At 39.2% G+C, this 13899-nt stretch overlaps 1 protein-coding gene across 1 annotated transcript in view; it reads left to right on the top strand.

The window, feature by feature from the left end:
* Window positions 1-2811: 2811 nt before the first annotated feature.
* Window positions 2812-13899, top strand: part of zfyve26 (zinc finger, FYVE domain containing 26) — a 168078-nt gene continuing 156990 nt past the window's right edge. Inside the window, 1 exon segment of the mRNA XM_051920021.1 lies at window positions 2812-2966. The gene's annotated coding sequence lies outside the window, so the exon portion shown is untranslated.

Genomic DNA, 13899 nt, shown 5'->3' with positions numbered 1-13899 from the left:
CTGATGTCTTAATCAGGACACCAGATGTGTGTTTACTTGCACAGTTTTGTTTTTTTTTTTTTTTCTTCTATTGCTTGTGCATGAGAGGGTAGAATGTCAGTGCCCGATCCAAACGATCAACATGCCCTGTAGCTGTGTTTTCCCAAAGTTTCCAAAATTCAGCAGCTCTAACTCAAAAAATGGGATTCAACAAAGGCCTGACGTGCAGAAATGATTCCACAGACAAAATATCTTCGTTTTTTAAGTGTTTAGTTAAGTTTCAAAGTAAAACAGTTCACACAAAAAAGAAAATTAAAATAGCAAAAAATAGAAAAAATTATAATAAGAAAAGTTCAGTTCTAAGCTTAATCTTGTTACATCTTAAATCGTTACTATTCACTTATTTCTGAACCATTTCGAAATGTTTCCGAACCATTTCAAAGCGATCAGAAAACTGTATGCTTATCCCATTTCTAACTTGAAAATGGGTCTTTCAAGTCCCTGTTTACTGGGACCTGTTTTAAACACAACAAGAGCTTATTATCACACTGTTTCTCAGTTATAGCAAGAAGATTCTGTCTCTTACTAACTTATAGGGGGGAAAAGACTATACCATTGTCTATGACTATGGAAGAAATTATATTCTATTCAAATAAAGCAAACATTAATATGAGTTTAACTCAAAACTTTAACTTTCTATGATTGGCTCTTACATGCCCCTTATGCTATTGTTGGCTACCCCAGTGCCAGGATTAGTGAATTCATGAGCAACTGCTGCTGCATTGTGATCATTGTGGCCCCGGGTTCAAGAGACATAAGGTAGAAGCAGCCAACCCGGACCATCAGACGCTAACATCTTTCTTGTCCTACTTGATCATAATCATGTTGTCTTTGAGCCACTCACCTACTTGCATCACAGTGGACCTTCAGGCTACTGAATACACCAGGCATGTGACGGCGCTTTGCTCGACCAATGCCATAGTTTAGGTTTAGACTGACTTCATTATCCTAGAGGGAAATTTGTTTGCAGCAGGAAAGTACAAAAACACAAGAGATTGTTACAGAGATCCAATAGATAAACAAAGACAACATTTGACAACCAATGTTACTGCATAAACACACACTCAAGATCAATACAAAGAATAATAATTACTTTCAACAGTACACAAAATAATAATGCAGAATTAAACATTTAGCAGCACCCCTACAGGTAACAGAATTCAAAATGCTATTGCTCTTTACCTTTGGAAACCTAAATCTGCAGCCTGATGGCAACAGCTGGAATTTGGAGCAAAGAACATTGGCTACTTGCCTGGAAGAACTGAGTTGGCTTTCTTTGGCATCAGTTCTGGTTCAGATTGTCCTCACTATGGCTCGATTCAACTAATGGTTCAGTTTCAGTTTGTTCTAAAACTAACTTTAGAGCTTCTCGTTTATACGGCGATGTGTTTTGGTTGAAGGCTCTCTCCTACTCATGAATATCGATTAGTTATACATTGGAGTTGCAAAATAAAAAACGCAGAGAAAGTCATGTTTTTGTACAGCATAAGGTTATTTTATCCACTAGATGGCAGCAGAATAATGTCCAGAAAGTTATTCGGCCTTATCGCCTAATATTGAACTATAACAGCTTTATTCGGAGTATTTACATTAAATTCTGAGACCGATGGGTTAATATAAACGTCCCATACATGAAAACTTGAAATATCCAACATAAGAAATGATTTTAAGATATCAAAACCCATGTTGAATTAATACAGTTTAAAAATTTTCAAACGTGCATACAGTAACCTTTTGCATTAATGGTTGCGCCTATAAAAGATGTACAACGAGGGGAAGCAAGAGGTCTGGTCCCATTTAAGGAAGGCAAAAAGAAAGGCGCTTCTCTAACAAAAAGTCTTGTTAACATTTATTTTAGGATGACATAATAAGACACCTTTCGGCCAAAGACAGGTGTCTAATATCAGTTGTGCTATCCTGGGTGTCAGTCGGTCGTTTTGTAATTCACTTTGTCCTAAACAGGGTCGCTGGGTGCCAGAGCCCATCCCAGTCAGCATATCGCGCAAAGCAGGAACAAACCCTGGACTGGGCGCCAGTCAATCGCAGGGAGACCATACATACACACACCCAACCAACCACAGCAGGGGCAATTTAGTATCGCCAAACCACCTAACCTGCATGTATTAGGACTGTGGGAGGAAACCAGAGCATCCGGAGGTCACCCTTTGGAACACGGGGATAACTCCACGCAGGGAGTTCCCGTAACGCTATCTTGAGTTGGTTAATACAAATTAAGTTATTACCTGTGCACAACACAGCCTTGTGTCGCTGCTAACGCCAGTCTTCAGATATCTTATGTCCGCGGATCGTAAGGCACAACTGCGAGTTCTGGCTTTAATCCGTGCATCCTACAAACTGAGATCTCTTGCCGTCCAACTTTTTTCTTTCAGTATTCAACCTGAAGGCAGACACCATTTCTGCATAACACCCGAAAGCTTCTTCTGTTTCCCTCAAATCACTGCTGGATTCGGACACACCCCCTTATCGTGTGAACTAGATAACTAACTTGTCTTTTCCAGCTGTTAACGTAGTCTAGTACTCACAACAGACTGAGAAAAATAGTTAACACCATCCTTTTCGATTTCTCTCTTTAACGTCAATCTGTTTTCCAGCTTATTCCAGAATTAAAGTATTACCTGACTGATTTAGAGTGACCAGAGTGTCCCCCAAACAGTCATAGTTTTTTTAAAAAAGCCGCCTGCGTCTCTTTCTCCCCCTCTGGGTGGGACCTCAGGGTGTAGGCCGGGCGCGTAGCGTCATTGAATCACGTGCGCCTATCAGCTGACAGTTCACGTGACCAACACTCAGCGCTCGTTCTTATCTTCTGGCATGGACAGTTGATGACATTAACAACTGAATGCCATGCACTTTGGCTTTACAGGGAATAATCTTTTATACGGTCGTCGTGGACGTTCCCGGAGATGAGGGTGAGTTGCCTGTGCTTATAGGCCCCACGTTTCTGCGGCGCTAGGAGGCCTTTTTATGTTGACAATCGTTTCGCGTTTAGTATGTCGGATCCCACAGAACTTCGGCATTAGTCTGCCAGTGGCAGGGACACGGGAGTCGGAAGCATAGTACACCCGTACGGCACTCTTCTGCGATGGGCCTGAAGGGCTAAAAGATTGGGGCTGGCTGGTATTTCTTATGGATGGAACTTTGGACGCGACATTAAGTCATCTGTCCGGCTGAACTGCTGGTTTACAGAAAGCCTTGATTAGGTTGTGTTATTGTAGGATTTTAAAGAAGGAAACCCGTCTTTATTTCTTGTAATCACCCAAGCGTGTGATGTCAATTGATTTAAAGCGGCAGCACCCATTTGCACCCAAGTGCAGTAACTTTTTTTCGGGAGTTTCTGTCATTTTTAATATTCAGACAGAAACGCAAATGATAAGACATTGTAGTGCGAGTCGCTAGATAACGGTGTTCAATGGCACAGCCTCTGCTTTTCCAGAACGTGTTTTTCTGTAAGGTCTGTCCCGATGGTCAAGCAATTCTTACAAAGTTTCTAAATATTGTTTTGCATGGGCAAAGTCACTAAGCAAACGAAGCTGGCAGGACTTCTTTGGATTTTAAATTTTTCGGGTAAAACTTTATTTTGCCCAGGGTGAAATATGGTATTTTACTGAAGCTCAGTTATATTATTTTGTTATGACAAACAACCAAACCTCTCAAGTATTCCCCATGAAAAAGAAAGAAACCACCATATTTGACAGGCCCAGGCCCTGTGAGGCACTATAAAGTCTTATTTCTGTTGGTATAAAGGGGCCTCCATAACATTTCTTGACACTCTTCAGCTGAATGATTTGTTGGCTGCAAGTCCTCTGTGTTGGTGTGTCAGAATGAGGATGTGCAGCATTGTTCATTATGGCACACAGTTGTGTGTTGATTTTCTCCCCCTCTACTACCACCAGGGGGTCTATAGCGCATTCCATAACTGAGCCTGTGAATACGTGAAGGAAGTCATTACCCTCGTTAGAGAAGCACATTCTTGTAGGAAAAAGAGTCTGCTCTGCCCCTCCTTCTCTAGTTCTTTTGTATTACATGACCAGTCCTGCCTGCCATTGATGTGGACCGCTGTGTACTTGTAGGAGTGGACCACCTCCAAATGCACTCCCTGAATAGTGACTAAGCATACAGGCTCTTTTGTTCCACAAGTTCCTTGGTTTTACTGATGTTAGGTTGCAGACAGTTGTTCCTGCACCAAGAAACAAAGTTCTCTGCCCGTGTCCTCTCCTTTGTTTCACCCCTCTTCCGTGATCATCAGAAAAGTCCTGCACATGACATGACCTGGTGTGTTATTAATAGTCTGAGGAGTACAGAGTGAAGAGAAAAACAGACAGGCCTGTTCCTTGTGGTGCTCCAGTATTACTCACATCCTTATCAAACATGCAGTGCTTGAGCCTCACAAATTGTGGTCAGCCCAGCAGGTAGTCCATTACCCAGTACACCATCAATTAATCCACCTTCACTATCTCTGAGATGACTCTTTAACAGGGGTGGCTAGATAGTTTTGAAGGCGCTGGAGAAATAAAAAAAAAATCATCCGCACAGTCCTGCCAGCTTTGGCCAGCCTTGTAGAGCAGACAGAGAATTGCATCTTCCACTCCAATCTTTGTCCAATAGTCAAACTGCAGTGGGTCCAGGTGGTCTACCAGAAGAGGACTCAATTAGTCCAAGACCAGCCTCTCCAAGGTCTTCATGATGTGAGAGCATCACTGGTTTGTAGTCATTAGGTGAAGAGGCGCCTGCCTGCCTTATTTGGTAAAGGATCGTGGTGTAAGAAGATTGGCAACCAGAACTCCTCTTTCAGTGGCTGGGTGCTACAAATGGCAGTAAGGTAGACTTGTGTGTTGCACTCTGTGTATGCTGTTCTTTTATTTTATCATATGTGTGCTTACACATGTGCTTTTGTTAGTATTACAGTAATTGTGCACCTGACAAAAGTGTGAAACCAAATTTGAATTTTGCACAATTATGCTGCTTAATTACTAACCTCAGGAACCAGAATGAGGCTGATGACGAGGTTATTTTTTTTATATTACTAGAACAATTTGTAAAAATAATTATTGTACGCACGCTGATTACATCAAGAATAATGCATATGCAGGAAGTACTTGTAATGCTAGTTGTTATTTTTGTTGCTTTTTGCTGTGACCCGTTTGAGATGTTCTGGTTCAGTATGGGTTTAACATGCAACCAAGTATGGTGTGATATGTCACAGCATGATCTTTTGGAGACTGTGATGCAACAAAACAAAATAGGAACTAGGATGAATGATTTTAATGGAAAAGCAGCTTTTGAAGTTTCTTTTGTCACAAAAGGTAAATGATGTTGGCTGGTCTTCCTGAAGCTTTGAAATAAGCGTATCTGATTTTTTGCATGTTTGGGTTGTTTATATCCGATCAAACAGGAATGACCGTGGACTCCACTTTATGTCTTAGCCTGTTTTACCCCTGTGCTTTTAAGTGGACTGAGCATTTGGAAGCCTTATTATAGAGTCGGGCTTGTAATTTGCCTCTGCTGCTTTGAGGATAAGGCCCCATAATGTTTGTTTTTGTTTAAAAATACAGACATTAGTCACTCTTATTGCCTTTTGTCCACACTAACCTGGTGTTTTCATTCCTTGAGAATGGAGACTCCTGAAAATGCTCTTCTGTGCTGCATACATCTGAAAATGCAGCCTCAGCGATGCAGTGTGGATGGACAAAAACATAGACTCTGATCGGCTCTGATTTGTTTGCATTTATTATGTGCCCCTGATAGGATCCTGCTCATTACAATGTCTTATTTCCTTGCCTGCCTTCCTTCTTGTTAGAAACCACATTCCAACAAAGCGGACATAGAAATGTTGTTTACATGAATGTGTTACAATTGAGTTTTGTACAGTTTGTTTTTTTGCATTAAGCACAAAAGGCTAATAATTTGCCAGTCACTACAGTTTTGCCATAAATCATGTGGTTGGCAGCATTACTGTCTTTTCAAGAATTTTTCGGTTAATTTGCCCAGTGAAGGCAAACAGTTACCATATGTCATATGCATTTTCAGTCATTTTAGTGTTAACAGAGTTACTTTTGTAAATGATGTGAAAATGCTAGTGTGGACGGAGATTGTTTTAGTTTTGAAAATGCCATTTTTTAAATGAACATGTAGTAGTGTGGACATAGCCTAAGACCACATTCCCCATTACCAAATAATGGTGTGACCTGGAATAGGTCTCTAAATAATTCTAAAGCTGAATTTACATGTCATGCTAGTTAAATCAAAACAGTGTAAATATTGTGGAGTCCATCCATCCATCCATTTTCCAACCCGCTGAATCCGAACACAGGGTCACGGGGGGTCTGCTGGAGCCAATCCCAGCCAACACAGGGCACAAGGCAGGAAACAATCCTGGGCAGGGTGCCAACCCACCGCAGGACACACACAAACACACCCACACACCAAGCACACACTAGGGCCAATTTAGAATCGCCTGTGCAGATCATGCTAATCAGGCCCTTGGGTGAATACTAATGGTTTTGTTCTGGCTATTTTGATAACAGTGCTGAATATTTTGTAAAGTAACAGGATCTTTTTATGAGTTAACTCAAATATTCAACAGGAACTTAATATGCAACTTTATTGGTTGTATTTTGAAGCATTTTCCATACACAGCCCTCCTGCTTCATAAAATAACAATTGCATTGTTTATTGTTGGGATTGCTTTAAAGTGCACACATTCTTTGACAAATTGTCTTTGTTGTTCTGATGTGTAAATCTTTTCTGTTCCAGTCAGGCAGTGTGGTGTAGCAGTTAAGGCTTTGGACTTTAAGCCCTGAGGTTGTGGGTTCAAATCCTGCTAGTGACAATATTTGACCTGCCCGCGTTGCAATTGGAAAACCCAAAGAAATGTAACCAATTGGCTCATAAGTGTTAGATAAAGAATTCAGCCAAATAAACAAATGTAAATGTAGTCCGTAACAATGAACATTGTGCTATTTATTTAAACAAATTTAGTTTTACTAGGTGGCTTCGCCCCCTGCTCGCTTCGCTCGCCAACCCCCGTGTTTGGTTTTCCGGATACACACTTTTAAGATTTTTTTTTTCTTTGAATTGTTGCTATTTCATTAGTTTCACTTTTATTTCAGAACTTCTGTAAAAACAATATTTGTAATCTTGCGAGTCCCAATATGCTGAATCTTTTTAATGAGGTCAGGACAGGTTTCTCTGTTTGGAATTTCAGCACAGACAAAATGATCTACATCATCAGCAGTTAATAATTTTTTTTTTTACAAAGTAAAAAAGTAAGTAGAGTTCTGCATTGGACTCCTGTCTGTAAAGTCGTGCTATTTTCCTCTCACAGTTCCAAAAGTACATGGGGTTACCAAGGTGATACCCCAGCTATTGTCTAGGTTTTTGTACAAGGGCTAGACAGAACGTTTTTGACTCCTGGGGTAAATGTAGCTTTTTAAATAAGCAGACAGATAAATAAATATACATGGACAAAGTAACCAATAAATGCATGTGCGGTAAACTCCGTTTTTGAAATTCTCAAGATTCTTTATTTGTTACATGCATAGTTATACAGGACAACACGCAGTGAAATGCATCCTGATCTGCTTATCAAAAACTGTGCAAAGTTAGAAGAATATCAGTTAGATTAAGAAAAAGGCATAGATTGAAAGATAACAGTATAGTAGAACATAATTCTACTTTATTCACATAATTTTACTTATTTATTAAGTGTTAAGGTGCAATAGTGTAGTAATTATTGTGCAAAACCAAAGTTAGACTGGTGCATAGTTAAATGAGGCAGTTTGTTTGTTTGCGCTACTGTGATCTTTACTTTCTTTTTTTATATTTTATAATTTTTGTACTTTCATATACTTTAACTTTCTCCACATGTGTATAGCGCCAAGGTTTTTTTTTTTTTTTTTTTGAGCCTTTCTAATTTCACTGGCTTCATAGTCTCTAACCCGCTCTGCATGTGTTTAGCGCCAACGTTCGTAAACTTTATGAAGTTCTACTTTGTCTTTTACTCATTGTCTTTTAATTCTGAGCCGGATTGGACGTGCTTTTTTTTTCAATTCCACTTGTTCCGGGCTGATAATTACTTATTTTCTAAATTTGCACCTCAATTGCTCTTTTTTGCTCATTTTTCTCTCCAACGCATTTGAGTCTCTTTTCTCCGCGCTGCTTTCTTCTTCGCTTAGATGTCGACATATCAATTATAACGTACTGTCCTTATACACTTTATATGCGCTGAGAGCCCTGGATCTGTGTGTGCTCAAATCCTTCACAAGACTGAATGTTTTGCTGCCTATTGTCCTATTTGATAGACAAGTAGGGCGTGTCTTGCAAGAATCTCATGTTCTACATCATCGTGAGACGGTCATGGGTCAATCTCTTGGCACAATGTCTCATGTTTATGGTCCCCGCGATATGCACCATGGCAAGTCTCTTTGGTCTCATGGGTCTTTAAAATGTTTTCCGAGAAGATCACATATCGTAGCCTTGCTTTTGCATTCCAGGACAGGATTTCTTTTTATAATAGATAGATAATTTTGAGATTTTTATCATATACTTGCTGTCCCGCATAGTAGTGAAACAGGAAAAACTCCCCTTGGCTCACAGACTTTATCTCGGATTAGTACGAATATATCATTCTTGCAACCAAACTATGATTCTTAAAGCGATGAGAGAAGTCGCAAAATCAACTGGAATGTTCAAGCAAATTATAGAAAAAAAAACGATCTAAATCCGTTAAGTCATTCTCTCATTCACTAGCTAAGTGGATGTAAGATGTGCCTTGAGGCTGGCATGTGAGTGAGGAGGACCCCGCATCCTTCCCCTCGGTCCGTTAGATCTCTCTGGGATGCATGCAAATAAATTGGTACTGCAAGCAAACTATGATATATAGTGCAATGAGAAAAGTCGCAAAATCAATGGGAATGTTCAAGCAAATTATAGGAAAAAAACCCGATCTAAATCCGTTAAGTAGTTCTCTCCTGAAAAACAGACAGACAGAAGTTGGATTTTTTATATATATATATATATATATAATACATACATACATACATACAGTGGAACCTCGGTTCACAAACGTCTCGGTACACGTACAACTCCGTTTACGACCAAAAAGTTCGCCAAACTTTTGCCTCGGTTCACGACCACACAATCGGTGTACGAACAAGCCAGGTTCCCTTTCGGTTTGTACATGTTCAGTCTCTCCCTGTGCATTTCACATGCAGCGAGCAAGAGAGAGAGCGAGAGAACACGGCACACACGCACACACACAAAGGCGCGAGAGAGAGCGAGCGAGGGACGCATAAGGTAGAGAAGGCTTGTTTTTGTTTTCAGTTCTATTTACAGTGATCGGTTCGTAGCCTGCATTGTTGCAATGTTACTTTTCTTGGTGATTTATTAACTCTTTGAGGGCTGAATATTTTTTTACAAAAAACATAGTTTTCTGAAAAGCAATGGTTTAACATAGAAATCAACATTAAACGTCTGTTGCTGCGTGCTGTGGCTGCCAGTTTGCCAAGAATGTGCGACAGGCTTGCTGCCAGGCTTTCTTTGTGTGGCTGGGACAGCAGCAGCGGTCACTGTCGCAGTTTATGGCAATCTGGTTTCTACCTCTTATCATTGCTAAATGGCAGTACTCCCATGCGAACAGTGCTGTAGGTGTGTTAGCTACTTGAACCGGTTTAGCACCACGAATAGCTGGGGACCAATCAGCTGAAGCCGGAACCTCACATTCGTCTTCGATCGCTTGTATCAACATCGGAGTCCGACAAGTCATAGTCCAATTCAGAGAGAATAGGCAAAACATCGTCCACTGAGTATTTTGCTTTATGCATTCACTTTGATCTCTCAGCAGATGTCAGTGCCAATTTTGCCATTGTTTGTGCCTTGCTACTCATGGGAGCACAGGAAATCTTGGTCAAAACCAATGAAGCTAACTTTCCTTCTAGCAACAAGAGTCCAACTAAAACATAACAGTTGGTTTTGTCACCGTTTACGGTCGATTACCATTGTCAACTCCTCCTTTTGATAAAAGTCGACATCAGCCCTGAAAGAGTTAAATTACGGATTTTTCAAATGTTCATTTTTTTCCCCTGTGCTTAAAACTCATTAAAAAAAGTGATTTTAGCGCGAACTATTGCAGTGTTAGTTTTCTCTGTTGTTCAAGGTTTTCTCAGTGTTATTCAATGTTTTTACATTTAGTTTACCATTACGCTGTGCATTCTATGGTATAGTTAACTGTATTTGTGCTTAAAAACTAAAAAAAATATATATACATACAGTTCGTATGGTCTGGAACGGATTAATTGTATTTACATACAATCCTATGGGAGAAATTGCTTCAGTTCACGACCAACTCGGTTTACGACCAGAGTATTGGAACGAATTATGGTCGTGAACCGAGGTTCCACTGTATATATAATACAGATTGTGTACCAAGTTATAATGAACATATTTGAGGTATTGTTGTCAGTTCAAGGGTTTAAAAAAAATCATTTCAATATCCTAGTACTTTATTCATCCATTTTAGCTTCTATTTTTTTTTTTATTGATGTTTGGTCTCAGATATATTTCTGTGATACTCAAAGTTACATCCCCTGTTATCAAGTCTATCTATTATAAAAAGAAATCCTGTCCTGGAAAGCAAAAAACAAGTCTACGATACGTGATCTTCTCGGAAGACATTTTAAAGACCCGCGAGACCAAAGACACGCCCTACTTACAATCTATCAAATAGGACAATAGGCAGCAAAACATTCAGTCTTGTGAAGGATTTGAGCACACACAGATCCAGGGCTCTCAGCGCATATAAAGCGTATAAGGATAGTACGTTATAAATGAAATGTCGACATCTAAGTGAAGAAGTAAGCAGCGCGGAGAAAAGAGACTCAAATGCGTTGGAGAGAAAAAAAAGCAAAAAAGAATAATCAAGGTGCAAATTCAGAAAATAAGGAAAGTAATTATCAGCCCGGAACAAGTGGAATTGGGGGAAAAAAATCACGTCCAATCTGGCTCAGAATTAAGACAATGAGTAAAAGACTCATAAAGAACTTCATAAAGACGTTTACAAACGTTGGCGCTAAACAGATGCAGAGCAGGTTAGAGACTATGAAACCAGTGAAATTAGAAAGGCTCAAAAAAAAAAACAAAACCTTGGCGCTATACACATGTGGAGAAAGTTAAAGTATATGAAAGTACAAAAATTATAAAATATAAAAAAAGAGTAAAGATCACAGTAGTGCAAACAAACAAACTGCCTCATTTAACTATGCACCAGTCTAACTTTGGTTTTGCACAATAATTACTACACTATTGCACCTTAACACTTAATTCTACTTTATTCACATAATTTAACTTATTATTTATTATAATATTACTTATTACTTATTGTTCTACTATACTGTTATCTTTCAATCTATGACTTTTTGTTAATCTTAACTGATATTCTTCTAACTTTGCACAGTTTTTGATAAGCGGATCAGGATGCATTTCACTGCGTGTTGTCCTGTATAACTATGCATGTGACAAATAAAGAATCTTGAATTTCAGAAACGGGAGTTTACCGCACATGCATTTATTGGTTACTTTGTTAATGTATGCATATATATATATATATATATATATATATATATATATATATATATATATATATATATATCTGTCTGCTTATTTAAAAAGCTAAATTTACCCCAGGAGTCAAAAACGTTCTGTCTAGCCCTTGTACAAAAACCTAGACAAAAGCTGGGGTATCACCTTGGTAACCCCATGTACTTTTGGAACTGTGAGAGGAAAATAGCACGACTTTACAGACAGGAGTCCAATGCAGAACTCTACTTAATTTTTTTTTACAAAGTAAAAAAGTATTAACTGCTGATGATGTAGATCGTTTTGTCTTGCTGAAATTCCAAACAGAGAAACGTGTCCTGACCTCATTAAAAAGATTCAGCATATTGGGACTCGCAAGATTACAAATATTGTTTTTACAGAAGTTCTGAAATAAAAGTGAAACTAATGAAATAGCAACAATTCAAAGAAAATAAAATCTTAAAAGTGTGTATCCGGAAAACCAAACACGGGGGTTGGCGAGCGACTGAGCAGTGGGCGAAGCTCCCTAGTACTTTTTAAAATTCCTCCTTCTCTGAATTCATTAGGTAGACATTCTCTTTGGAATGAAATGTGGTGAACATTCTGGGTACCAGGTATACACCAGTCATGCTCATCATTTAGTTTCCAAGAACAATGGATTCGTCTTACATGGAACTAGTCACTATAGTGTCTGCTCTCTCAAAGTCTGTTGTTCTTCAATTCTGCATTATAATGTTGCTCCATTTTGACAACATTTGCTTCTCTTGTTGAAGGCCAACCAAGGACCAAGTCCTGCCACTAAAGAATGAATGTGACATAAGAAGGAGTCTGGTCCTGGTACGTGTTGTCTAGGGATATTGCTTTTCCACTTGTTCAGCCCTGTTGATACTATGTGAATTATCCACTGGATTTGTTCACATTAACATTTTTGTCTTTGACCAAAACATTGCTGAAAGTCTCAGGTACTCCTCTCCATAAAGAGCAGAACCCAGAACGATTATTTTCCTCAGTGTAGTCTTGCCTTCAGAGCAACCCTCATACCAAGCTGGGAATGATAATGTTATTTATTCTATTCTTTATATTACAAAATCAGCAATTTGTAATGGTGGGGGATACAGCATTGATTTGCAACCACCTTAGCAGGAAGCTGTGTTGCAGACATTTTCTCTAGATACTCGAGAGTATTTTTATTGAAATACAAGTTTGTCTAGTTTTTTCATTTCTCATTTATTTAAAACATCTGACCAACTCCGCTTCCTCATTATTAAGAAGAAGTGGTTATTAAAAGTAGCTGGTTTGTGTTCATTGTTATGCTAGATATCAGCTGAATGATTGTTGGGCTTGATATTCCGCCTTGTTGAAGTGGAAGGACATGATCTACAGGGTGGGGTGGGCACACATCTAGCTTGCATCTAGCTGGTGCATTTTTGGTGCAGACGATGTGAGGCTGCATTCTATTAAATGCTACAATGAAAAGTGCGAATTGAGTGGTACTCTGTAGTTACAATAGTGCGCTGCTCCTACAGTCTCTCAAGCATACTACATTTTCATGGTGTGTATCTAAGGTAAGTAAGTACAACTGCCACGGCTGTGTCCTTCCTGTGGGGCTTTTGTCTGTTTAATTTACATCGTGCATGAGGTTGAGGAAGGGCAGCTCTTGGACATGTCTATTTTTAAAGTTGTCATAGACGTATCTCACCACATCTTGTTTTAATGACTTTTTCTTTATTAAAGTCAGGTTTTAATGCTATTCTTAACTTACTCTTCCTCACTATTTCACTAATGTCTTTTCTACACACTTACTGCGTTTTTAATTTACGAGTGTTTGGTGACTGCCTTCCGCCATCTGATATTGGATCTACTTCAAGGTAGATAAAATTTCATCATCCAATTATCCCAAAAATATGTTGCACTAATTGATAATTGTGCATTTATGTATTATGCACTTTATAATATTCATAGGCATAGGACAGACATTGTTGGTTTTAAATTTATGTTAATCAGTTTCAAACTACAGTACTTTGTTTTCCTGTGTGTTTACACAAACCTTTGACTTTATGTGTTATGGCCTGCAGGGGGTGCACCAGTCACCCAAGCCTGACAGAAAACGGCACCAGGCACAAGTTTCATCACAACACGTGTTTACTCTCGAGGGGAGATGTTTCTCAGTCGTTCCCCTCAGCAACCCAGTATAGTAGAGCACAGCACACAGCACTTTTGCCTTCTTCTCGGCTTTCTCTCTCTCTCTGTCGCTGCCACTCGTCCTCCAGC

Source organism: Erpetoichthys calabaricus, chromosome 16 (genome assembly GCF_900747795.2).
Source record: "Erpetoichthys calabaricus chromosome 16, fErpCal1.3, whole genome shotgun sequence".
Taxonomy (NCBI): domain Eukaryota; kingdom Metazoa; phylum Chordata; class Cladistia; order Polypteriformes; family Polypteridae; genus Erpetoichthys; species Erpetoichthys calabaricus.
This window is presented reverse-complemented; position numbering and strand designations above follow the sequence as displayed.